The following is a 26,879-nucleotide window of genomic DNA, read 5'->3' as shown; positions in this document are numbered from 1 at the left end:
CCAAAATCCCGCAGCCGCCTCTTCACTGTAGATGTTGACACTGGTGTTTTGCGGGTACTATTTAATGAAGATGCCAGTTGGGTACCTGTGAGGCGTCTGTTTCTCAAACTAGAGACTCTAATGTGCTTATCTTCTTGCTTAGTTGTGCAACGCGGCCTCCCACTTCTTTTTCTACTCTGGTTAGAGCCTGTTTGTGCTGTCCTCTGAAGGGAGTAGTACACACCGTTGTAGGAAATCTTCAATTTCTTAGCAATTTCTCGCATGGAATAGCCTTCATTTCTAAGAACAAGAATAGACTGTCGAGTTTCAGATGAAAGTTCTCTTTTTCTGGCCATTTTGAGCGTTTAATTGACCCCACAAATGTGATGCTCCAGAAACTCAATCTGCTCACAGGAAGGTCAGTTTTGTAGCTTCTGTAACGAGCTAGACTTTTTTCAGATGTGTGAACATGATTGCACAAGGGTTTTCTAATCATCAATTAGCCTTCTGAGCCAATGAGCAAACACATTGTACCATTAGAACACTGGAGTGATAGTTGCTGGAAATGGGCCTCTATTCACCTTTGTAGATATTGCACAAAAAACCAGGCATTTGCAGCTAGAATAGTCATTTACCACATTAGCAATGTATAGAGTGCATTTGTTTAAAGTTAGGACTAGTTTAAAGTTATCTTCATTGAAAAGTACAGTGCTTTTCCTTCAAAAATAAGGACATTTCAATGTGACCCCAAACTTTTGAACGGTAGTGTATGTGCTGTCCTGTCCTGTCCTGTCCAGTTACATCTATGTCCTATCCTGTCACGTCACGTCTATGTCCTGTCACGTCTATGTACTGTCCTGTCCTGTCACGTCTATGTCCTGTCCTCTCCCATCCATGTCCTGTCCTGTCCATGTCCTGTCCGGTCTATGTCCTGTCCTGTCTATGTCCTGTCCTGTCACGTCTATGTCCTGTCCTGTCCAGTCCTGTCACGTCTATGTCCTGTACTGTCCAGTCACGTCCATGTCCTGTCCTGTCCTGTCACGTCTATGTCCTGTCCTGTCACGTCCTGTCACGTCTATGTCCTGTCCTGTCCTGTCACGTCTATGTCCTGTCCTGTCCTGTCACGTCACGTCTATGTCCTGTCCTGTCCTGTCACGTCTATGTCCTGTCCTGTCACATCTATGTTCTGTCCTGTACTGTCCATGTCCTGTCCTGTCCTGTCCGGTCCATGTCCTGTCCTGTTCTGTCCTGTCCTGTCTATGTCCTGTCCTGTCTATGTCCTGTCCATGTCCATGTCCCGTCCTGTCCTGTCCTGTCACATCTATGTCCTGTCCTGTCCTGTCCAGTCAATCTATGTCCTGTCCTGTCCTGTCACGTTTATGTCCTATCCTGTCCATGTCCTTTCCTGTCCTGTCCATGTCCATGTCCCGTCCCGTCCTGTCCTGTCCTGTCACATCTATGTCCTGTCCTGTCCTGTCCAGTCAATGTATGTCCTGTCCTGTCACGTCACGTCACGTCTATGTCCTGTCCTGTCCTGTCCTGCCACGTCTATGTCCTGTCCTGTCCTGTCCATGTCCTGTCCTGTCACGTCTATGTCCTCTCCTGTCCTATCACGTCTATGTCCTGTCCTTGTCCTGTCCTGTCATGTCACGTCTATGTCCTGTCCTGTCCCGTCTATGTTCTGTCCTGTCCTGTCACATCTATGTCCTGTCCTGTCCCGTCCATGTCCTGTCCATGTCCTGTCCTGTCCTGTCTATGTCCTGTCCTGTCCTGTCTATCTCCTATCCTGTCCTGTCACGTCTATGTCCTGTCCTGTCCTGTCCATGTCCATGTCCCGTCTTGTCCTGTCACATCTATGTCCTGTCCTGTCCAGGTCCTGTCCTGTCCTGTCTGGACCATGTCTGGTCCTGTTCTGTCCTGTCCTGTCTAAGTCCTGTCCTATCTATGTCCTGTCCATGTCCTGACACATCTATGTGCTGTCCTGTCCTGTCCAGTTACATCTATTTCCTGTCCTGTCACGTTTATGTCCTGTCCATGTCCTGTCCAGTCCTGTCCTGTCTATGTCCTGTCCTGTCCTGTCCTGTCACGTCTATGTCCTGTCCTGTCCTGTCCTGTCCTATCACACCTATGTCCTGTCCATGTCCTGTCCTGTCACGTCACGTCTAAGTCCTGTCCTGTCACGTCTATGTCCTATCCTGTCCTGTCCTGTCAGGTCCATGTCCTGTCCTGTCCTGTCACGTGTATGTCCTGTCCTGTCCTGTCCATGTCCTGTCCTGTCAATGTCCTGTCCTGTCCTGAATATGAACTGTCCTGTCTATGTCCTGTCCTGTCCTGTCACGTCTATGTCCTGTCCTGTCCTGTCCATGTCCTGTCCGGTCCAGGCTGGACCATGTCTGGTCCTGTTCTGTCCTGTCCTGTCCATGTCCATGTCCCGTCCTGTCCTGTCCTGACACATCTATGTGCTGTCCTGTCCTGTCCAGTTACATCTATGTCCTGTCCTGTCACGTTTATGTCCTGTCCATGTCCTGTCCAGTACTGTCCTGTCCATGTCCTGTCCTGTCCTGCCACGTCTATGTACTGTCCTGTCCTGTCCTATCACGTCTATGTCCTGTCCTGTCCTGTCCATGTCCTGTCCTGTCACGTCACGTCTATGTCCTATCCCGTCACGTCTATGTCCTGTCCTGTCACGTCCATGTCCTGTCCTGTCCTGTCACGTCTATGTCCTGTCCTGTCCTGTCCATGTCCTGTCCTGACTATGAACTGTCCTGTCTATGTCCTGTCCTGTCCTGTCACGTCTATGTCCTGTCCTGTCCATGTCCTGTCCTATCCATGTCCATGTCCCGTCCTGTCCTGTCACATCTATGTCCTGTCCTGTCCTCTCACATCCATGTTCTGTCCTGTCCTGTCACGTCTATGTCCTGTCCTGTCCTGTCACGTCTATGTCCTGTCCTGTCCAATCCTTCCTGTCATGTCTATGTCCTGTCCTGTCCTGTCACGTCCTGTCACGTCTTGTCACGTCTATGTCCTGTGCTGTCCTGTCCCGTCTATGTCCTGTCCTGTCACATCTATGTCCTGTCCTGTCCAGTCCTGTCACGTCTATGTCCTGTCCTGTCTTGTTCTGTCCTGTCACGTCTATGTCCTATCCTGTCCTGTCACGTCTATGTCCTGTCCTGTCCATGTCCTGTCCTGTCCTGTCCTGTCCAGTCCTGTCACGTCTATGTCCTGTCCTGTCTTGTTCTTTCCTGTCACGTCTATGTCCTGTCCTGTCACGTCTATGTCCTGTCCTGTCACGTCTATGTCCTGTCCTGTCCAGTCCTGTCACGTCTATGTCCTGTCCTGTCACGTCTATGTCCTGTCCTGTCCATGTCCTGTCCTATCCTGTCCTGTCACGCCACGTCTATGTCCTGTCCTTTCACGTCTATGTCCTGTCCTGTCCTGTCACGTCCATGTCCTGTCCTGTCCTGTCCTGTCACGTCTATGTCCTGTCCTGTCCAGTCAAGTCTATGTCCTGTCACTTTCTGTCCTTTCCTGTATATGTCCTGTCCTGTCACGTCACGTCTATGTCCAGTCCTGTCACATCTATGTCCTGTTGTCCTGTCCTGTCACGTCCATGTCCTGTCCTGTCCTGTCCTGTCACGTCTATGTCCTGTCCTGTCCTTCCCGTCACGTCTATGTCCTGTCCTGTCACGTCTATGTCCTGTCCTGTCACGTCTATGTCCTGTCCTGTCCAGTCCTGTCACGTCAATGTCCTGTACTGTCCTGTCACGTCCATGTCCTGTCCTGTCACGTCTATGTCCTGTCCTGTCCTGTACTGTACTGTCACGTCCTGTCACGTCTATGTCCAGTCCTGTCCTGTCACGTTTATGTCCTGTCCTGTCTTGTCACGTCTATGTCCTGTCCTGTCCATGTCCTGTCCTGTCCTGTCCTGTCCAGTCCTGTCACGTCTATGTCCTGTCCTGTCTTGTTCTTTCCTGTCACGTCTATGTCCTGTCCTGTCACGTCTATGTCCTGTCCTGTCACGTGTATGTCCTGTCCTGTCCAGTCCTGTCACATCTATGTCCTGTCCTGTCACGTCTATGTCCTGTCCTGTCCATGTCCTGTCCTATCCTGTCCTGTCACGCCACGTCTATGTCCTGTCCTTTCACGTCTATGTCCTGTCCTGTCACGTCCATGTCCTGTCCTGTCCTGTCCTGTCACGTCTATGTCCTGTCCTGTCCATGTCCTGTCCTGTCCTGTCCTGTCCAGTCCTGTCACGTCTATGTCCTGTCCTGTCTTGTTCTTTCCTGTCCTGTCACGTCTATGTCCTGTCCTGTCACGTGTATGTCCTGTCCTGTCCAGTCCTGTCACATCTATGTCCTGTCCTGTCACGTCTATGTCCTGTCCTGTCCATGTCCTGTCCTATCCTGTCCTGTCACGTCACGTCTATGTCCTGTCCTTTCACGTCTATGTCCTGTCCTGTCCTGTCACGTCCATGTCCTGTCCTGTCACGTCTATGTCCTGTCCTGTCCAGTCAAGTCTATGTCCTGTCACTTTCTGTCCTTTCCTGTATATGTCCTGTCCTGTCACGTCACGTCTATGTCCTGTCCTGTCACATCTATGTCCTGTTGCCCTGTCCTGTCACGTCCATGTCCTGTCCTGTCCTGTCACGTCTATGTCCTGTCCTGTCCTTCCCGTCACGTCTATGTCCTGTCCTGTCACGTCTATGTCCTGTCCTGTCATGTCTATGTCCTGTCCTGTCCAGTCCTGTCACGTCTATGTCCTGTCCTGTCACGTCTATGTCCTGTCCTGTCCATGTCCTGTCCTATCCTGTCCTGTCACGTCACGTCTATGTCCTGTCCTTTCACGTCTATGTCCTGTCCTGTCACGTCCATGTCCTGTCCTGTCCTGTCACGTCTATGTCCTGTCCTGTCCAGTCAAGTCTATGTCCTGTCACTTTCTGTCCTTTCCTGTATATGTCCTGTCCTGTCACGTCACGTCTATGTCCTGTCCTGTCACATCTATGTCCTGTTGTCCTGTCCTGTCACGTCCATGTCCTGTCCTGTCCTGTCCTGTCACGTCTATGTCCTGTCCTGTCCTTCCCGTCACGTCTATGTCCTGTCCTGTCACGTCTATGTCCTGTCCTGTCACGTCTATGTCCTGTCCTGTCCAGTCCTGTCACGTCTATGTCCTGTACTGTCCTGTCACGTCCATGTCCTGTCCTGTCACGTCTATGTCCTGTCCTGTCCTGTACTGTCCTGTCACGTCCATGTCCTGTCCTGTCACGTCTATGTCCTGTCCTGTCACGTCTATGTCCTGTCCTGTCCAGTCCTGTCACGTCTATGTCCTGTACTGTCCTGTCACGTCCATGTCCTGTCCTGTCACGTCTATGTCCTGTCCTGTCCTGTACTGTACTGTCACGTCCTGTCACGTCTATGTCCAGTCCTGTCCTGTCACGTTTATGTCCTGTCCTGTCTTGTCACGTCTATGTCCTGTCCTGTCCATGTCCTGTCCTGTCCTGTCCTGTCCAGTCCTGTCACGTCTATGTCCTGTCCTGTCTTGTTCTTTCCTGTCACGTCTATGTCCTGTCCTGTCACGTCTATGTCCTGTCCTGTCACGTCTATGTCCTGTCCTGTCCAGTCCTGTCACGTCTATGTCCTGTCCTGTCACGTCTATGTCCTGTCCTGTCCATGTCCTGTCCTATCCTGTCCTGTCACGTCACGTCTATGTCCTGTCCTTTCACGTCTATGTCCTGTCCTGTCACGTCCATGTCCTGTCCTGTCCTGTCACGTCTATGTCCTGTCCTGTCCAGTCAAGTCTATGTCCTGTCACTTTCTGTCCTTTCCTGTATATGTCCTGTCCTGTCACGTCACGTCTATGTCCTGTCCTGTCACATCTATGTCCTGTTGTCCTGTCCTGTCACGTCCATGTCCTGTCCTGTCCTGTCCTGTCACGTCTATGTCCTGTCCTGTCCTTCCCGTCACGTCTATGTCCTGTCCTGTCACGTCTATGTCCTGTCCTGTCACGTCTATGTCCTGTCCTGTCCAGTCCTGTCACGTCTATGTCCTGTACTGTCCTGTCACGTCCATGTCCTGTCCTGTCACGTCTATGTCCTGTCCTGTCCTGTACTGTACTGTCACGTCCTGTCACGTCTATGTCCAGTCCTGTCCTGTCACGTATATGTCCTGTCCTGTCTTGTCACGTCTATGTCCTGTCCTGTCACGTCACGTCATGTCTATGTCCTGTCCTGTCCTATCACGTCTTTGTCCTGTCCTGTCACGTCTATGTCCTGTCCTGTACTGTCCATGTCCTGTCCTGTCCTGTCCGGTCCATGTCCTGTCCTGTTCTGTCCTGTCCTGCCTATGTCCTGTCCTGTCTATGTCCATGTCCATGTCCCGTCCTGTCCTGTCACATCTATGTCCTGTCCTGTCCTGTCCAGTCAATCTATGTCTTGTCCTGTCCTGTCCTGTCACGTTTATGTCCTGTCCTGTCCATGTCCTCTCCTGTCCTGTCCATGTCCTGTCCTGTCACGTCTATGTCCTGTCCTGTCCTATCCTGTCCTGTCCTGTCACGTCTATGTCCTGTCCTGTCCTATCCTGTCCTGTCCTGTCACGTCTATGTCCTGTCCTGTCACGTCCATGTCGTGTCCTGTCCTGTCCTGTCACGTCTATATCCTGTTCTGTCCGTCACGTCTATGTCATGTCCTGTCCTGTCACGTCCTGTCACGTCTGTGTCCTGTCCTGTCCTGTGTTGTTACGTCTATGTCCTGTCCTTTTTAGTCCTGTCCTGTATATGTCCTGTCCTGTCCTATCCTGTCCTGTCACGTCACGCCAATGTCCTGTCCTGCCCTGTCCTGTCCTGTCACGTCTATGTCCTGTTGTCCTGTCCTGTCCTATCACGTCTATGTCCTGTCCTGTCACATCTATGTCCTGTCCTGTCCAGTCCTGTCACGTCTATGTCCTGTCCTGTCACGTCTATGTCCTGTCCTGTCCATGTCCTGTGCTGTCCTATCCTATCCCGTCCTGTCACGTCACGTCTATGTCCTGTCCTTTCTCGTCTATGTCCTGTCCTGTCCTGTCACGTCCATGTCCTGTCCTGTCCTGTCACGTCTATGTCCTGTCCTGTCCAGTCAAGTCTATGTCCTGTCCTGTCCAGTCCTTCCTGTCACGTCTATGTCCTGTCCTGTCCTGTCACGTCTATGTCCTGTCCTGTCACATCTATGTCCTGTCCTGTCCAGTCCTGTCATGTCTATGTCCTGTCCTGTCTTGTTCTTTCCTGTCATGTCTATGTCCTGTCCTGTCACGTCTATGTCCTGTCCTGTCCAGTCCTGTCATGTCTATGTCCTGTCCTGTCACTTCTATATCCTGTCCTGTCCATGTCCTGTCCTGTCATGTCCTGTCCTATTCTGTCCTGTCACGTCACATCTATGTCCTGTCCTTTCAGGTCTATGTCCTGTCCTGTCACGTCCATGTCCTGTCCTCTCCTGTCACGTCTATGTCCTGTCCTGTCCAGTCACGTCTATGTCCTGTCCTTTTCTGTCCTGTCCTGTATATCTCCTGTCCTGTCACGTCACGTCTATGCCCTGTCCTGTCACATCTATGTCCTGTTGTCCTGTCCTGTCACGTCCATGTCCTATCCTGTCCTGTCACGTCTATGTCCTGTCCTGTCCTGTCACATTTATGTCCTGTCCTGTCCTTCCCGTCACGTCTATGTCCTGTCCTGTCACGTCCTGTCACGTCTATGTCCTGTCCTGTCACGTCTATGTCCGGTCCTGTCACGTCTATGTCCAGTCCTGTCACGTCTTTGTCCTGTCCTGTCCAGTCCTCTCACGTCTATGTCCTGTACAGTCCTGTCACGTCCATGTCCTGTCCTGTCCTGTCACGTCTATGTCCTGTCCTGTCCTGTACTGTCACGTCCTGTCACGTCTATGTGCTGTCCTGTCCAGTCACGTCTATGTCCTGTCCTGTCTTGTCACGTCTATGTCCTGTCCTGTCCTGTCACGTCTATGTCCTGTCCTGTCACGTCTATGTCCTGTCCTGAGTAGAAAAAAGAGGTTCCCAGCAGCACAGCATATATCCTCACAGAGCCAGGCAAAACAGTGTGCAAAAGCCAGTCAGGAAGCCTAAACCAGAGAGGCTCCAAGGGTGCAGTCAGGAATAAGGAAATAGTGACTGGCAGCATTCAGCAATGTAGAAAAATACAAGATTTATTTCCCCATTACAAAAATTACGGCAACGTTTCGGTCGTAATAGACCTTCCTCAAGCCAATACATATCATACAAAGTGCACCATATATATAGGAAATGTGAACACCATTAACCAATGACATACAAACATGCACAGGAGTGTCTCATCACTGATTACCTCTCTCCACACGTCTCAGCTGTTATCTGGCGCATCGTTGATGATGTCATATGAGCCTCGTGTGGTGCAGAGTGTAAGCTCTCGCCTACGACCTGGAGGTTGCAAGTTCGATTCCCACATGAATCAGGCTCAAGGCCGACTCAGCCCTCCATCCTATCACAGGGAGAATATATCTATCCAATATAATATAGATGACCTTTTATCATTACTGTGATGTTCTATATCTAATAAAAAAGGGGTATATCAACAACCTACTGGTATTATCAAGTAATGTCCCCATATTCATCTAGAAAGTCATCCCTTCCAGGTCTATTCACGTTGACAAAGGCTATCTTATCTAATAATATACATTCTCACCCATAGAGTATGAATAGTCCAATGTTAACCCATTGTATAAACCAATAAAAAAGAGCAGAACACCAACTGTTAACTGCCTAGTCAAATTGTGATTTTATTGATACTATACATCACTATGCATGAATCTATATTTTTTCTTCAAGATGATGAAATAATGGACCGTCATATCTCAGACGTGTGGCGAGGGAACCAGCGAGAGACCAACAACCTGTGTAAACAAAACAAAAAGAATACAATTACACATATACCCATAAAAAATTCATTAATAAAACATATGTACAATTCATATACTGATGTGTGTAACAAGATTTACAAGAACGGCTGAAAAATGTACTCCTGATTAAGCCCTTTTGGGTGCATGGTGTCCAACTCGTATATCCATTTTAACTCACGCTTTTTTAATAAAAATTCTCTATCACCCCCCCGTGGAAGTACGGGGACATGATCAATGACCCTAAATTTGAACTGGCTGATGTTGTGTTTAGCCTCCAAAAAATGTCGCGATACAGGTAATTGTAGATTTTCCGTCCGAATTGTACTCTTGTGCTTCACCATACGTGATCTCACCTCCATAGTGATTTCACCCACATACCCAAGGCCACATGGGCAGGTGATGAGGTAGATCACGTATGGTGAAGCACAAGTATATCTCCCCTGTATCTTGTACCTATTGCCCCTGAGAGGATGCCGAAATTCGTCACCCCTCACCAAATTGTTACAACAACTACAGGCAAGGCATGGGAAGTTCCCCTTTCTAGGGGGTTTAAAGAAACTCTGGACGGCTGATTTGTGTGAAGCAAAGTGTGAGTGGACCAGTTGGTCACCTATGTTTCTACCTCTTCTATATGCATTTATAGGCTTATTTTTAAATTCAGGTATTACAGCCCCATCTAATGTCAGCAGTGGCCAATGTTTTTTGATAATGTTACTAACGGTTCCACTAAGACTATTAAAGGTACTGACAAACGGAATCCTGTCCATTGTCTGTTTCTTTAATTTAGGTGTCAAAAGATCTTGTTGTGGTATTGCCCTAGCTCGTATGGCAGCTTTTGTGATGATTGGTGCAGGGTATCCCCTATCTAGGAACCTCCTACACATCTCATCCAATCTTAAATCAATGGTTTGATCGTGTGCTATTCTTCGCACTCGTAAAAGTTGACTCCATGGTAGTGGAGGACTATGTCCTGTCCTGTCACGTCTATGTCCTGTCCTGTCACGTCTATGTCCTGTCGTGTACTGTCCATGTCCTGTCCTGTCCGGTCCATGTCCTGTCCTGTTCTGTCCTGTCCTGTCTATGTCCTGTCCTGTCTATGTCCTGTCCTGTCCTGTCACGTCTATGTCCTGTCCTGTCCTGTCCATGTCCTGTCCTGTCCTGGCTGGACCATGTCTGGTCCTGTTCTGTCCTGTCCTGTCCATGTCCATGTCCCGTCCTGTCCTGACACATCTATGTGCTGTCCTGTCCTGTCCTGTCCAGCTACATCTATGTCCTGTCCTGTCACGTCACGTCTATGTCCTGTCACGTCTATGTTCTGTCCTGTCCTGCCACGTCTTTGTCCTGTCCTCTCCTGTCCATGTCCTGTCCTGTCCTGTCCATGTCCTGTCCTGTCCTGTCCTGTCTATGTCCTGTCCTGTCTATGTCCTGTCCTGTCCTGTCACGTCTATGTCCTGTCCTGTAAAGTCCTGTCACGTCTATGTCCTGTACTGTCCAGTCACGTCCATGTCCTGTCCTGTCCTGTCACGTCTATGTCCTGTCCTGTCCTGTACTGTCACGTCCTGTCACGTCTATGTCCTGTCCTGTCCTGTCACGTCACGTCTATGTCCTTTCCTGTCCTGTCATGTCTATGTCCTGTCCTGTCACATCTATGTCCTGTCCTGTACTGTCCATGTCCTGTCCTGTGCTGTCCGGTCCATGTCCTGTCCTGTTCTGTCCTGTCTTGTCCATGTCCATGTCCCGTCCTGTCCTGTCCTGTCACATCTATGTCCTGTCCTGTCCTGTCCAGTCAATCTATGTCCTGTCCTGTCACGTTTATGTCCTGTCCATGTCCTTTCCTGTTCTGTCCATGTCCATGTCCATGTCCCGTCCTGTCCTGTCCTGTCACATCTATGTCCTGTCCTGTCCTGTCCAGTCAATCTATGTCCTGTCCTGTCCTGTCACGTCACGTCACGTCTATGTCCTATCCTGTCCTGTCACGTCTATGTCCTGTCCTGTCCATGTCCTGTCCTGTCATGTCTATGTCCTCTCCTGTCCTATCACGTCTATGTCCTGTCCTGTCCTTGTCCTGTCCTGTCACGTCACGTCTATGTCCTGTCCTGTCACGTCTTTGTTCTGTGCTGTCCTGTCACGTCTATGTCCTCTCCTGACCTGTCCTGTCACATCTATGTCCTGTCCTGTCCCGTCCATGTCCTGTCCATGTCCTGTCCTGTCCTGTCTATGTCCTGTCCTGTCTATGTCCTGTCCTGTCATGTCACGTCTATGTCCTGTACTGTCCTGTCCTGTCCATGTCCATGTCCCGTCTTGTCCTGTCACATCTATGTCCTGTCCTGTCCAGGTCCTGTCCTGTCCTGTCTGGACCATGTCTGGTCCTGTTCTGTCCTGTCCTGTCTAAGTCCTGTGCTATCTATGTCCTGTCCTGTCCTGTCCATGTCCTGACACATCTATGTGCTGTCCTGTCCTGTCCAGTTACATCTATGTCCTGTCCTGTCACGTTTATGTCCTGTCCATGTCCTGTCCAGTCCTGTCCTGTCCATGTCCTGTCCTGTCCTGTCCTGTCACGTCTATGTCCTGTCCTGTCCTGTCCTATCACGTCTATGTCCTGTCCTGTCCATGTCCTGTCCTGTCACGTCACGTCTATGTCCTGTCCTGTCACGTCTATGTCCTGTCCTGTCCTGTCACGTCTATGTCCTATCCTGTCCTGTCCTGTCACGTGTATGTCCTGTCCTGTCCATGTCCTGTCCTGTCCATGTCCTGTCCTGTCCTGACTATGAACTGTCCTGTCTATGTCCTGTCCTGTCCTGTCCATGTCCTGTCCTGTCCTGTCTGGACCATGTCTGGTCCTGTTCTGTCCTGTCCTGTCCATGTCCATGTCCCGTCCTGTCCTGTACTGACACATCTATGTGCTGTCCTGTCCTGTCCAGTTACATCTATGTCCTGTCCTGTCACGTTTATGTCCTGTCCATGTCCTGTCCAGTCCTGTCCTGTCCATGTCCTGTCCTGTCCTGCCACGTCTATGTACTGTCCTGTCCTGTCCTATCACGTCTATGTCCTGTCCTGTCCTGTCCATGTCCTGTCCTGTCACGTCACGTCTATGTCCTGTCCTGTCACGTCTATGTCCTGTCCTGTCACGTCTATGTCCTATCCTGTCCTGTCACGTCCATGTCCTGTCCTGTCCTGTCACGTCTATGTCCTGTCCTGTCCTGTCCATGTCCTGTCCTGACTATGAACTGTCCTGTCTATGTCCTGTCCTGTCACGTCTATGTCCTGTCCTGTCCTGTCCATGTCCTGTCCTATCCATGTCCATGTCCCGTCCTGTCCTATCCTGTCACATCTATGTCCTGTCCTGTCCTCTCACATCCATGTTCTGTCCTGTCCTGTCACGTCCATGTCCTGTCCTGTCCTGTCACTTCTATGTCCTGTCCTGTCCAGTCCTTCCTGTCACGTCTATGTCCTGTCCTGTCCTGTCACGTCCTGTCACGTCTTGTCACGTCTATGTCCTGTGCTGTCCTGTCCCGTCTATGTCCTGTCCTGTCTTGTTCTGTCCTGTCACGTCTATGTCCTATCCTGTCCTGTCACGTCTATGTCCTGTCCTGTCCATGTCCTGTCCTGTCCTGTCCTATCTTGTCCTGTCACGTCTATGTCCTGTCCTGTCACGTCCATGTCCTGTCTTGTCCTGTCACGTCTATGTCCCATCCTGTCCAGTCACGTCTATGTCCTGTCCTTTTCTGTCCTGTTCTGTATATGTCCTGTCCTGTCACGTCACGTCTATGTCCTGTGCTGTCCTGTCCTGTCACGTCTATGTCCTGTTGTCCTGTCCTGTCACGTCCATGTCCTGTCCAGTCCTGTCACGTCTATGTCCTGTCCTGTCCTGTCACGTCTATGTCCTGTCCTGTCCTTCCCGTCACGTCTATGTCCTGTCCTGTCACGTCCTGTCACGTCTATGTCCTTTCCTGTCACGTCTATGTCCTTTCCTGTCCAGTCCTGTAACGTCTATGTCCTGTCCTGTCCTGTCACGTCTATGTCCTGTCCTGTCCTTCCCGTCACGTCTATGTCCTGTCCTGTCACGTCCTGTCACGTCTATGTCCTTTCCTGTCACGTCTATGTCCTTTCCTGTCCAGTCCTGTAACGTCTATGTCCTGTCCTGTCCTGTCACGTCTATGTCCTGTCCTCTCCTGTCCATGTCCTGTCCATGTCCTTTCCTGTCCTGTCACGTCTATGTCCTGTACTGTCCTGTCACGTCCATGTCCTATCCTGTCCTGTCCTGTCACGTCCATGTCCTGTCCTGTCCTGTCACGTCTATGTCCTGTCCTGATCTGTCCTGTACTGTCACGTCCTGTCACGTCTATGTCCTGTCCTGTCCTGTCACATCTATGTCCTGTCCTGTTTTGTCACGTCTATGTCCTGTCCTGTCCTGTCATGTCACGTCTATGTCCTGTCCTGTCCTGTCACTTCTATGTCCTCTCCTGTCACGTCTATGTCCTGTCCTGTACTGTCCATGTCCTGTCCTGTCCGGTCCATGTCCTGTCCTGTTCTGTTCTGTCCTGTCCTGTCCTGTCTATGTTCTGTCCTGTCCATGTCCTGTCCTGTCCATGTCCCGTCCTGTCCTGTCCTGTCACATTTATGCCCTGTCCTGTTCAGTCAATCTATGTCCTGTCCTGTCCTGTCACGCTTATTTCCTGTCCATGTCCTCTCCTGTCCTGTCCATGTCCTGTCACGTCACGTCTATGTCCTGTCCTGTCACGTCTATGTCTTGTCCTGTCCTGTCCATGTCCTGTCCTGTCACGTCTATGTCCTGTCCTGTCCTATCACGTCTATGTCCAGTCCTGTCCATGTCCTGTCCTGTCCTGTCACGTCACGTCTACGTCCTGTCCTGTCACGTCTATGTTCTGTCCTGTCCTGTCACGTCTATGTCCTCTCCTGTCCTGTCCTGTCACGTCTATGTCCTGTCCCGTCCATGTCCTGTCCTGTCCATGTCCTGTCCTGTCCTGTCTATGTCCTGTCTATGTCCTGTACTGTCCTGTCACGTCTATGTCCTGTCCTGTCCTGTCCATGTCCATGTCCCGTCCTGTCCTGTCACATCTATGTCCTGTCCTGTCCATGTCCTGTCCAGGTACTGTCCTGTCCTGTCTGGACCATGTCTGGTCCTGTACTGTCCTGTCCTGTCTAAGTCCTGTCCTATCTATGTCCTGTCCTGTCCATATCCATGTCCCGTCCTGTCCTGTCCTGAAACATCTATGTGCTGTCCTGTCCTGTCCAGTTACATCTATGTCCTGTCCTGTCATGTTTATGTCCTGTCCATGTCCTGTCCAGTCCTGTCCTGTACATGTCCTGTCCTGTCCTGTCACGTCTATGTCCTGTCTTGTCCTGTCCGTGTCCTGTCCTGTCACATCACGTCTATGTCCTGTCCTGTCACGTCTATGTCCTGTCCTGTCACGTCTATGTCCTATCCTGTCCTGTCACGTCCATGTCCTGTCCTGTCCTGTCACGTCTATGTCCTGTCCTGTCCTTGTCCTGTCCTGACTATGAACTGTCCTGTCTATGTCCTGTCCTGTCACGTCTATGTCCTGTCCTGTCCATGTCCTGTCCTGTCCATGTCCATGTCCCGTCCTGTCACGTCCTGTCACGTCTTGTCACGTCTATGTCCTGTGCTGTCCTGTTCCGTCTATGTCCTGTCCTGTCACATCTATGTCCTGTCCTGTCCAGTCCCGTCACGTCTATGTCCTGTCCTGTCTTGTTCTGTCCTTTCACGTCTATGTCCAGTCCTGTCACGTCTATGTCCTGTCCTGTCCATGTCCTGTCCTGTCCTGTCACGTCACGTCTATGTCCTGTCCTGTCACGTCTATGTCCTATCCTGTCCTGTCATGTCCATGTCCTGTCTTGTCCAGTCACGTCTATGTCCTGTCATTTTCTGTCCTGTACTGTATTTGTCCTGTCCTGTCACGTCACGTCTATGTCCTGTCCTGTCACGTCTATGTCCTGTTGTCCTGTCCTGTCACGTCCATGTCCTGTTCTGTCCAGTCCTGTCACATCTATGTCCTGTCCTGTCCTGTCACGTCTATGTCCTGTCCTGTCCTTCCCGTCACGTCTATGTCCTGTCCTGTCACGTCCTGTCACGTCTATGTCCTGTCCTGTCACGTCTATGTCCTGTCCTGTCTTGTCACGTTTATGTCCTGTCCTGTCCTGTCTTGTACTGTCACGTCCTGTCACGTCTATGTCCTGTCCTGTCCTTTCCTATCACGTCCTGTCACGTCTATGTCCTGTCCTGTCACGTCTATGTCCTGTCCTGTCTTGTCACGTCTATGTCCTGTCCTGTCCTGTCACGTCACGTCTATGTCCTGTCCTGTCCTGTCATGTCTATGTCCTGTCCTGTCACGTCTATGTCCTGTCCTGTACTGTCCATGTCCTGTACTGTCCTGTCCGGTCCATGTCCTGTCCTGTTCTGTCCTGTCCTGTCTAGGTCCTGTCCATGTCCCGTCCTGTCCTGTCCTGTCACATCTATGTCCTGTCCTGTCCAGTCAATCTCTGTCCTGTCCTGTCCTGTCACGTTTATGTCCTGTCCTGTCCATGTCCTCTCCTGTCCTGTCCATGCCCTGTCCTGTCACGTCACGTCATGTCTATGTCCTGTCCTGTCCTGTCCTGTCACGTCTATCTCTTGTCCTGTCCTGTCCATGTCCTGTCCTGTCATGTCTAAGTCCTGTCCTGTCTTATCACGTCTATGTCCTGTCCTGGCCATGTCTGCTCCTGTCCTGTCACGTCACGTCTATGTCCTGTCCTGTCACGTCTATGTTCTGTCCTGTCACGTCTATGTTCTGTCCTGTCCTGTCACGTCTATGTCCTCTACTGTCCTGTCCTGTCACGTCTATGTCCTGTCCTGTCCCGTCCATGTCCTGTCCTGTCCATGTCCTGTCCTGTCCTGTCTATGTCCTGTACTGTCTATGTCCTGTTCTGTCCTGTCACGTCTATGTCCTGTCCTGTCCTGTCCATGTCCATGTCCCGTCCTGTTCTGTCACATCTATGTCCTGTCCTGTCCATGTCCTGTCTGGACCATGTCTGGTCCTGTTCTGTCCTGTCTAAGTCCTGTCCTATCTATGTCCTGTCCTGTCTATGTCCTGTCCTGTCCATGTCCATGTCCCGTCCTGTCCTGTCCGGACACATCTATGTGCTGTCCTGTCCAGTTACATCTATGTCCTGTCCTATCACGTCTATGTCCTGTCCTGTCCATGTCCTGTCCTGTCACGTCACGTCTATGTCCTGTCCTGTCCTGTCACGTCTATGTCCTGTCCTGTCCATGCCCTGTCCTGTCCATGCCCTGTCCTGTCCTATCCTATCCTGTCCTGTCACATCTATGTCCTGTTCTGTCCTGTCACGTCTATGTCCTGTCCTGATCTGTCACGTCCATGTCCTGTCTTGTCCTGTCACGTCTATGTCCCGTCCTGTCCAGTCACGTCTATGTCCTGTCCTTTTCTGTCCTGTCCTGTATTTGTCCTGTCCTGTCACGTCACGTCTATGTCCTGTCCTGTCCTGTCACGTCTATGTCCTGTTGTCCTGCCCTGTCACGTCCATGTCCTGGCCTGTCCAGTCCTGTCACGTCTATGTCCTGTCCTGTCACGTCACGTCTATATCCAGTCCTGTCCTGTCCTTCCCGTCACATCTATGTCCTGGCCTGTCACGTCTATGTCCTGTCCTGTCCTGTCACATCTATGTCCTGTCCTGTCACGTCTATGTCCTGTCCTGTCACGTCTATGTCCTGTCCTGTCCTTTCCTGTAACGTCTATGTCCTGTCCTGTCCCGTCCTGTCACGTCTATGTCCTGTCCTGTCCATGTCCTGTCCGGTCCTGTCCATGTCCTCTCCTGTCTATGTCCTGTCCTGTCTATGTCCTATCCTGTCCATGTCCTGTCCTGTCCATGTCAATGTCCCGTCCTGTACTGTGCTTTCTACGTCCTGTCCTGTCCTTTCACGTCTATGTCCTGTCCTGTCCTGTCCTGTCACGGCTATGTCCTGTTCTGTCCTGTCCATGTCCTGTCCTGTCCATGTCCTGTCCTGTCCTGTCCATGTCCTCTCCTGTCCTGTCTATGTCCTGTCCTGTCTATGTCCTATCCTGTCTATGTCCATACTTGTCCTGTCACGTATATGTCCTGTCCTGTCCATGTCCTGTCCTGTCCATGTCCATGTCCCGTCCTGTCCTGTCACATCTTTGTCCCGTCCTGTCCTGTCCTGTCCGGTCACATCTATGTCCTGTCCTGTCACGTCTATGTCCTGTCCTGTCCTTGTCCTGGCCTGTCCATGGCCATGTCCCGTCCTGTCCTGTCCTGTCATATCTATGTCCTGTCCTGTCACGTCTATGTCCTGTCCTGACCTGTCACGTCTATGTCCTGTCATGTCCATGTCCTGTCCATGTCCCGCCCTGTCCTGTCACATCTATGTCCTATCCTGTACTGTCACGTCTATGCCCTGTCTTGTCCTGTCCTGTCACGTCCATGTCCTGTCCTATCTTGTCCTGTCACGTCCATGTCCTGTCCTTTCACGTCTATGTCCTGTCCTGTCTTGTCCTGTCCTGTCCTGTCACGTCCTTGTCCTGTCCTATCCTGTCACGTCTATGTCCTGTCCTGTCACGTAACGTCTATGTCCTGTCCTGTCTTGTCACGTCTATGTCCTGTACTGTCACGTCTATGTCCTGTCCTGTCCATGTCCATGTCCCATCCTATCCTGTCCTGTCACGTCTATGTCCTGTCCTGTCCTTCCCGTCACGTATATGTCCTGTCCTGTCACGTCCTGTCACGTCTATGTCCTGTCCTGTCACGTCTATGTCCGGTCCTGTCTTGTCACGTTTATGTCCTGTCCTGTCCTGTCTTGTACTGTCACATCCTGTCACGTCTATGTCCTGTCCTGTCCTTTCCTGTACTGTCACGTTCTGTCACGTCTATGTCCTGTCCTGTCACGTCTATGTCCTGTCCTGTCTTGTCACGTCTATGTCCTGTCCTGTCCTGTCACGTCACGTCTATGTCCTGTCCTGTCCTGTCACGTCTATGTCCTGTCCTGTCACGTCTATGTCCTGTCCTGTACTGTCCATGTCCTGTCCTGTCCGGTCCATGTCCTGTCCTGTTCTGTCCTGTCCTGTCTATGTCCTGTCCATGTCCTGTCCTGTCTATGTCCATGTCCCGTCCTGTCCTGTCACATCTATGTCCTGTCCTGTCCAGTCAATCTATGTCCTGTCCTGTCCTGTCACGTTTATGTCCTGTCCTGTCCATGTCCTCTCCTGTCCTGTCCATGTCCTGTCCTGTCACGTCACGTCACGTCTATGTCCTGTCCTGTCCTGTCACGTCTATGTCTTTTCCTGTCCTGTCCATGTCCTGTCCTGTCACGTCTAAGTCCTGTCCTGTCCTGTCTTATCACGTCTATGTCCTGTCCTGTCCATGTCTGGTCCTGTCCTGTCACGTCACGTCTATGTCCTGTCCTGTCACGTGTATGTTCTGTCCTGTCCTGTCCTGTCACGTCTATGTCCTCTCCTGTCCTGTCACGTCTATGTCCTGTCCTGTCCCGTCCATGTCCTGTCCTGTCCTCTCCTGTCCTGTCTATGTCCTGTCCTGTCTATGTCCTGTTCTGTCCTGTCACGTCTATGTCCTGTCCTGTCCATGTCCATGTCCCGTCCTGTCACATCTATGTCCTGTCCTGTCCATGTGCTGTCCTGTCCTGTCTGGACCATGTCTGGTCCTGTTCTGTCCTGTCCTATCTAAGTCCTGTCCTATCTATGTCCTGTCCTGTCCATGTCCTGTCCTGTCCATGTCCATGTCCCGTCCGGTCCTGTCCTGACACATCTATGTGCTGTCCTGTCCTGTCCAGTTACATCTATGTCCTGTCCTATCACGTCTATGTCCTGTCCTGTCACGTCACGTCTATGTCCTGTCCTGTCACGTCTACGTCCTGTCCTGTCATGTCATGTCTATGTCCTATCCTGTCCTGTCCTGTCACGTCCATGTCCTGTCCTGTCCTGTCCTGTCACGTCTATGTCCTGTCCTGTCCGTGTCCTGTCCTGTCCTTGTCCTGACTATGAACTGTCCTGTCTATGTCCTGTCCTGTCCTGTCACGTCTATGTCCTGTCCTGTCCATGTCCTGTCCTGTCCATGTCCATGTCCTGTCCTGTCCTGTCACATCTATGTCCTGTCCTGTCCTCTCACATCCATGTTCTGTCCTGTCCTGTCACGTCTATGTCCTGTCCTGTCCTGTCACGTCTATGTCCTGTCCTGTCCATGTCCTTCCTGTGACGTCTATGTCCTGTCCTGTCCTGTCACGTCCTGTCACGTCTTGTCACGTCTATGTCCTGTGCTGTCCTGTCCCGTCTATGTCCTGTCCTGTCACATCTATGTGCTGTCTTGTCCAGTCCTGTCACGTCTATGTCCTGTCCTGTCTTGTTCTGTCCTGTCACTTCTATGTCCTGTCATGTCCTGTCACGTCTATGTCCTGTCCTGTCCATGCCCTGTCCTGTCCTGTCCCATCCTGTCCTGTCACGTCTATGTCCTGTCCTGTCCTGTCACGTCCATGTCCTGTCTTGTCCTGTCACGTCTATGTCCCGTCCTGTCCAGTCACGTCTATGTCCTGTCCTTTTCGGTCCTGTCCTGTATATGTCCTGTCCTGTCACGTCACGTCTATGTCCTGTCCTGTCCTGTCACGTCTATGTCCTGTTGTCCTGCCCTGTCACGTCCATGTCCTTGCCTGTCCAGTCCTGTCACGTCTATGTCCTGTCCTGTCACGTCTATATCCTGTCCTGTCCTGTCCTTCCCGTCACGTCTATGTCCTGTCCTGTCACGTCTATGTCCTGTCCTGTCCTGTCACGTCTATGTCCTGTCCTGTCCTGTCCTGTCTCGTCTATGTCCTGTCCTGTCCTGTCCATGTCCTGTCCATGTCCTGTCCTGTCCTGTCACGTCTATGTCCTGTACTGTCCTGTCACGTCCATGTCCTGTCCTGTCACATCTATGTCCTGTCACGTCCATGTCCTTTCCTGTCCTCTCCTGTCACGTCTATGTCCTGTCCTGTCACGTGTATGTCCGGTCCTGTCACGTCACGTCTATGTCCTGTCCTGTCCTGTCCTGTCCTGTCACGTCTATGTCCTGTCCTGTCCTGTCCTTTCCTGTAACGTCTATGTCCTGTCCTGTCCCGTCCTGTCACGTCTATGTCCTGTCCTGTCCATATCCTGTCCGGTCCTGTCCATATCCTCTCCTGTCTATGTCCTGTCCTGTCTATGTCCTATCCTGTCCATGTCCTGTCCTGTCCATGTCCATGTCCCGTCCTGTACTGTGCTTTCTATGTCCTGTCCTGTCCTTTCACGTCTATGTCCTGTCCTGTCCTGTCCTATCACGGCTATGTCCTGTTCTGTCCTGTCCATGTCCTGTCCTGTCCATGTCCTCTCCTGTCCTGTCTATGTCCTGTCCTGTCTATGTCCTATCCTGTCTATGTCCGTACTTGTCCTGTCACGTCTATGTCCTGTCCTGTCCATGTCCTGTCCTGTCCATGTCCATGTCCCGTCCTGTCCTGTCACATCTATGTCCCGTCCTGTCCTGTCCGGTCACATCTATGTCCTGTCCTGTCACGTCTATGTCCTGTCCTGTCCTATCATGTCTATGTCCTGTCCTGTCCATGTCCTGGTCTGTCCATGGCCATGTCCCGTCCTGTCCTGTCCTGTCACATCTATGTCCTGTCCTGTCACGTCTATGTCCTGTCCTTTCACGTCTATAGCCTGTCCTGTCCATGTCCTGTCCTGTCCTGTCCTGTCTTTGTCCTGTCCGGTCTATGTCCTGTCCTGTCCTGTCCTGTCACGTCTATGTCCTGTCCTGTCCATGTCCTGTCCATATCCTGCCCTGTCCTGTCACATCTATGTCCTGTCCTGTCCTGTCACGTCTATGTCCTGTCCTGTCACGTCTATGTCCAGTCCATGTCCTGTCACGTCACGTCTATGTCCTGTCCTGTCCTGTCCTGTCACGTCCATGCCCTGTCCTGTCCTGTCACGTCCATGTCCTGTCCTGTCCTGTCACGTCCATGTCCTGTCCTATCCTGTCCTGTCACGTCCATGTCCTGTCCTGTCACGTCTATGTCCTGTCCTGTACTGTCTTGTCCTGTCCTGTCCTGTCACGTCCTTGTCCTGTCCTATCCTATCCTGTCACGTCTATGTCCTGTCCTGTCACGTCACGTCTATGTCCTGTCCTGTCTTGTCACGTCTATGTCCTGTACTGTCACGTCTATGTCCTGTCCTGTCCATGTCCATGTCCCATCCTGTCCTGTCACATCTATGTCCTGTCCTGTCCTGTCATGTCTATGTCCTGTCCTGTCACGTCACTTCTATGTCCTGTCCTGTCCTGTCCTGTCACGTCAATGTCCTGTCCTGTCACATCTATGTCCTGTCCTGTCCTGTCACGTCACTTCTATGTCCTGTCCTGTACCGTCCTGTCACGTCAATGTCCTGTCACGTCTATGTCCTGTCCTGTCCATGTCCATGTCCCGTCCTGTCCTGTCAAATCTATGTCCTATCCTGTCCTGTCACGTCTATGTCCTGTCCTGTCCTGTCCATGTCCTGTCCTGTCCATGTCCATGTCCATGTCCCGTCCTGTCCTGTCCTGTCACATCTATGTCCTGTCCTGTCACGCCTATGTCCTGTCCTGTCCTGTCACGTCTATGTCCTGTCCTGTCCTTTCCATGTCCTGTCCTGTCCTGTCACGCCTATGTCCTGTCCTGTCCATGTCCCGTCCTGTCCTGTCCTGTCCTGTCGCGTCTCTGTCCTGTCCTGTCCTATCCTGTCACGTCATGTCTATGTCCTGTCCTGTCCTCTCCTGTCACGTCTATATCCTGTCCTGTCCATGTCCTGTCCTGTCTCGTCTATGTCCTGTCCTGTCCGGTCTTGTCACGTCTATGTCCTGTCCTGTCCATTTCTGTAACGTCTATGCCCTGTCCTGTGTTGTCCTGTCACGTCTATGTCCTGTCCTGTCACGTCTATGTCATGTCCTGTCCATGCCCTGTCCTGTCCTGTCACGTCCATGTCCTGTCCTGTCCTGTCACGTCCATGTCCTGTCCAATCCTGTCCTGTCACGTCCATGTCCTGTCCTGTCACGTCTATGTCCTGTCCTGTACTGTCTTGTCCTGTCCTGTCCTGTCACGTCCTTGTCCTGTCCTATCCTATCCTGTCACGTCTATGTCCTGTCCTGTCACGTCACGTCTATGTCCTGTCCTGTCTTGTCACGTCTATGTCCTGTACTGTCACGTCTATGTCCTGTCCTGTCCATGTCCATGTCCCATCCTGTCCTGTCACATCTATGTCCTGTCCTGTCCTGTCATGTCTATGTCCTGTCCTGTCACGTCACTTCTATGTCCTGTCCTGTCCTGTCCTGTCACGTCAATGTCCTGTCCTGTCACATCTATGTCCTGTCCTGTCCTGTCACGTCACTTCTATGTCCTGTCCTGTACCGTCCTGTCACGTCAATGTCCTGTCACGTCTATGTCCTGTCCTGTCCATGTCCATGTCCCGTCCTGTCCTGTCAAATCTATGTCCTATCCTGTCCTGTCACGTCTATGTCCTGTCCTGTCCTGTCCATGTCCTGTCCTGTCCATGTCCATGTCCATGTCCCGTCCTGTCCTGTCCTGTCACATCTATGTCCTGTCCTGTCACGCCTATGTCCTGTCCTGTCCTGTCACGTCTATGTCCTGTCCTGTCCTTTCCATGTCCTGTCCTGTCCTGTCACGCCTATGTCCTGTCCTGTCCATGTCCCGTCCTGTCCTGTCCTGTCCTATCCTGTCACGTCATGTCTATGTCCTGTCCTGTCCTCTCCTGTCACGTCTATATCCTGTCCTGTCCATGTCCTGTCCTGTCTCGTCTATGTCCTGTCCTGTCCGGTCTTGTCACGTCTATGTCCTGTCCTGTCCATTTCTGTAACGTCTATGCCCTGTCCTGTGTTGTCCTGTCACGTCTATGTCCTGTCCTGTCACGTCTATGTCCTGTCCTGTCCATGTCCTGTCCTGTCCATGTCCTGTCCTGTCTATGTCCTGTCCTGTCTATGTCCTGTCCTGTCTATGTCCTGTCCTGTCCATGTCCTGTCCTGTCCATGTCCATGTCCATGTCCCGTCCTCTACTGTCCTTTCTATGTCCTGTCCTGTCCTGTCACGTCTATGTCCTGTCCTGTCACATTTATGTCCTGTCCTGTCCATGTCCTGTCCTGTCCTGTCACTTCACGTCTATGTCCTGTCCTGTCCTGTCACGTCTATGCCCTGTCCTGTCACGTCTATGTCCCGTCTTGTCACGTCACGTCAATGTCCTGTCCTGTCACGTCAATGTCCTGTCCTGTCACGTCTATGTCTGGTCCTGTCACGTCTATGTCTGGTCCTGTCCATGTCCATGTCCTGTCCTGTCCTGTCACGCCTATGTCCTGTCCTGTCCTGTCAATTCTATAACCTGTCCTGTCACGTCTATGTCCTGTCCTGTCCATGTCCTGTCCTGTCCTGTCATGTCACGTCTATGTCCTGTCCTGTCCTGTCCTGTCACGTATATGTCCTGTCCTTTCCTTTCCATGTCCTGTCCTGTCCTGTCACGCCTATGTCCTGTCCTGTCCATGTCCCGTCCTGTCCTGTCACGTCTATGTCCTGTCCTGTCCTGTTCATGTCCTGTCCTGTAACGTCACGTCTATGTCCTGTCTTGTCCTGTCTGGTCCTGTCACGTCTATGTCCTGTCCTGTCCTGTCACGTCCTGTCACATCTATGTCCTGTCCTGTCCTGTCCTGTCACGTCACGTCTATGACCTGTCCTGTCCTGTCACGTCTATGTCCTTTCCTGTCACGTCTATATCCTGTCCTGTCACGTCTATGTCCTGTCCTGTCCATGTCCTGTTCTGTCCTGTCTATGTCCTGTCCTGTCTATGTCCTGTTCTGTCCTGTCTATGTCCTGTCCTGTCTATGTCCATGTCCTGTCCTGTCCTGTCTATGTCCGCTCCTGTCTATGTCTGGTCCTGTCTATGTCCGGTCCCGTCTATGTCCTGTCCAGTCCTGTGCATGTCCTGTCCTGTCCATGTCCTGTCCTGTCACATCTATGTCCTGTCCTGTCCTGTCACGTCTATGTCCTGTCCTGTGCTGTCACGTCTATATCCTGTCCATGTCCTGTCCTGTCCTGTCCTGTCACGTCACGTCTATGTCCTGTCCTGTCTATGTCCTGTCATGTCTATGTCCTGTCATGTCTATGTCCTGTCCTGTTCTGCAACGTCTATGTCCTGTCCTGTCTATGTCCTCTCCTGTCTTCTCCTGTCACGTCTATGTCCTGTCCTGTCCTGCCCTGTCTATGTCCTTTCCTTTCCTGTCCTGTCACGTCTATGTCCTGTCCTGTCTATGTCCTGTTCTGTCCTGTCTATGTCCTGTCTATGTCCATGTCCTGTCCTGTCTATGTCCGCTCCTGTCTATGTCCGGTCCTGTCTATGTCTGGTCCTGTCTATGTCCCGTCCCGTCTATGTCCTGTCCAGTCCTGTCCATGTCCTGTCCTGTCACATCTATGTCCTGTCCTGTCCTGTCACGTCTATATCCTGTCCTGTGCTGTCACGTCTATGTCCTGTCCATGTCCTGTCCTGTCCTGTCCTATCCTGTCACGTCACGTCACGTCTATGTCCTGTCCTGTCCATGTCCTGTCCATGTCCTGTCCTGTCCATGTCCTGTCCTGTCCTGTCCATGTCCATGTACCGTCCTGTACTGTCCTTTCTATGTCCTGTCCTGTCCTGTCACGTCTATGTCCTGTCCTGTCACATTTATGTCCTGACCTGTCCATGTCCTGTCCTGTCACTTCATGTCTATGTCCTGTCCTGTCCTGTCACGTCTATGCCCTGTCCTGTCACGTCTATGTCCTGTCTTGTCACGTCACGTCAATGTCCTGTCCTGTCACGTCAATGTCCTGTCCTGTCACGTCTATGTCTGGTCCTGTCACGTCTATGTCTGGTCCTGTCCATGTCCATGTCCCGTCCTGTTCTGTCACATCTATGTCCTGTCCTGTCCTGTCACGCCTATGTCTTGTCCTGTCAATTCTATATCCTGTCCTGTCACGTCTATGTCCTGTCCTGTCCATGTCCTGTCCTGTCCATGTCCTGTCCTGTCCATGTCCTGTCCTGTCCTGTCATGTCACGTCTATGTCCTGTCCTGTCCTGTCACGTATATGTCCTGTCCTGTCCTTTCCATGTCCTGTCCTGTCCTGGCCCGCCTATGTCCTGTCCTGTCCATGTCCCGTCCTGTCCTGTCACGTCTATGTCCTGTCCTGTCCTGTCCATGTCCTGTCCTGTCACGTCTATGTCCTGTCCTGTCCTGTCCATGTCCTGTCCTGTCCTGTCCCGTCACGTCTATGTCCTGTCCTGTCCTGTCCATGTCCTGTCCTGTCCTGTCACGTCTATGTCCTGTCCTGTCCATGTCCTGTCCTGTCACGTCTATGTCCTGTCCTGTCCTGTCCGGTCCTGTCACGTCTATGTCCTGTCCTGTCCTGTCACGTCCTGTAACATCTATGTCCTGTCCTGTCCTGTCACGTCTATGTCCTCTCCTGTACCGTCCTGTCACGTCACGTCTATGACCTGTCCTGTCCTGTCACGTCTATATCCTTTCCTGTCACGTCTATATCCTGTCCTGTGACGTCTATGTCCTGTCCTGTCCATGTCCTGTCCTTTCCTGTCCATGTCCTGTCCTGTCCTGTCTTGTCCTGTCCTGTCCTGTCTATGTCCTGTCCCATCCTGTCCTGTCACGTCTATGTCCTGTACTGTCTTTGTCCTGTCCTGTCCTCTCCTGTCACGTCTATGTCCTGTCCTGTCCTGCCCTGTCTATGTCCTTTCCTTTCCTGTCCTGTCACGTCTATGTCCTGTCCTGTCTATGTCCTGTTCTGTCCTGTCTATGTCCTGTCCTGTCTATGTCCATGTCCTGTCCTGTCCTGTCTATGTCCGCTCCTGTCTATGTCCGGTCCTGTCTATGTCCGGTCCCGTCTATGTCCTGTCCTGTCCTGTCCATGTCCTGTCCTGTCCATGTCCTGTCCTGTCACATCTATGTCCTGTCCTGTCATGTCTATGTCCTATCCTGTGCTGTCACGTCCATGTCCTGTCCATGTCCTGTCCTGTCCTATCCTGTCCTGTCACGTCACGTCTATGTCCTGTCACGTCTATGTCCTGTCCTCTCCTGTCACGTCCATGTCCTGTCCTGTCCTGTCTATGTCCTGTCCTGTCCTGTCACGTCTATGTCCTGTCCTGTCCTGTCACGTCCTGTCACGTCTATGTCCTGTCCTGTCCTGTCACGTCTATGTCCTGTCCTGTCACGTCTATGTCCTGTCCTGTCACGTCTATGTCCTGTCTTGTCACGTCACGTCTATGTCCTGTACGGTCACCTCAATGTCCTGTCCTGTCACGTCTATGTCTGGTCCTGTCCATGTCCATGTCCCGTCCTGTCCTGTCACATCTATGTCCTGTCCTGTCCTGTCACGTCTATATCCTGTCCTGTCCTGTCACGTTTATGTCCTGTCCTGTCCATGTCCTGTCCTGTCCAAGTCCTGTCCTGTCCTGTCACGTCACGTCTATGTCCTGTCCTGTCACGTATATGTCCTGTCCTGTCACACCTATGTCCTGTCCTGTCTATGTCCCGTCCTGTCCTGTCCTGTCACGTCTAGGTCCTGTCCTGTCCTGTCACGTCTATGTCCTGTCCTGTCCTGTCCATGTCCTGCCCTGTCCTGTCCTGTCACGTCTATGTCCTGTCCTGTCCTGTCCAGTACTGTCATGTCTATGTCCTGTCCTGTCCTGTCACGTCCTGTCACATCTATGTCCTGTCCTGTCACGTCTATGTCCTGTCCTGTCACGTCTATGTCCTGTCCTGTCCTGTCCATGTCCTGCCCTGTCCTTTCCTGTCACGTCTAGGTCCTGTCCTGTCCTGTCCGGTCCTGTCACGTCTTTGTCCTGTCCTGTCCTGTCACGTCCTGTCACATCTATGTCCTGTCCTGTCCTGTCACGTCTAT

Source organism: Eleutherodactylus coqui, chromosome 11 (genome assembly GCF_035609145.1).
Source record: "Eleutherodactylus coqui strain aEleCoq1 chromosome 11, aEleCoq1.hap1, whole genome shotgun sequence".
Classification (NCBI taxonomy): domain Eukaryota; kingdom Metazoa; phylum Chordata; class Amphibia; order Anura; family Eleutherodactylidae; genus Eleutherodactylus; species Eleutherodactylus coqui.
The sequence above is the reverse complement of the archived record's forward strand: the minus strand, read 5'-3'. Positions refer to the sequence as shown.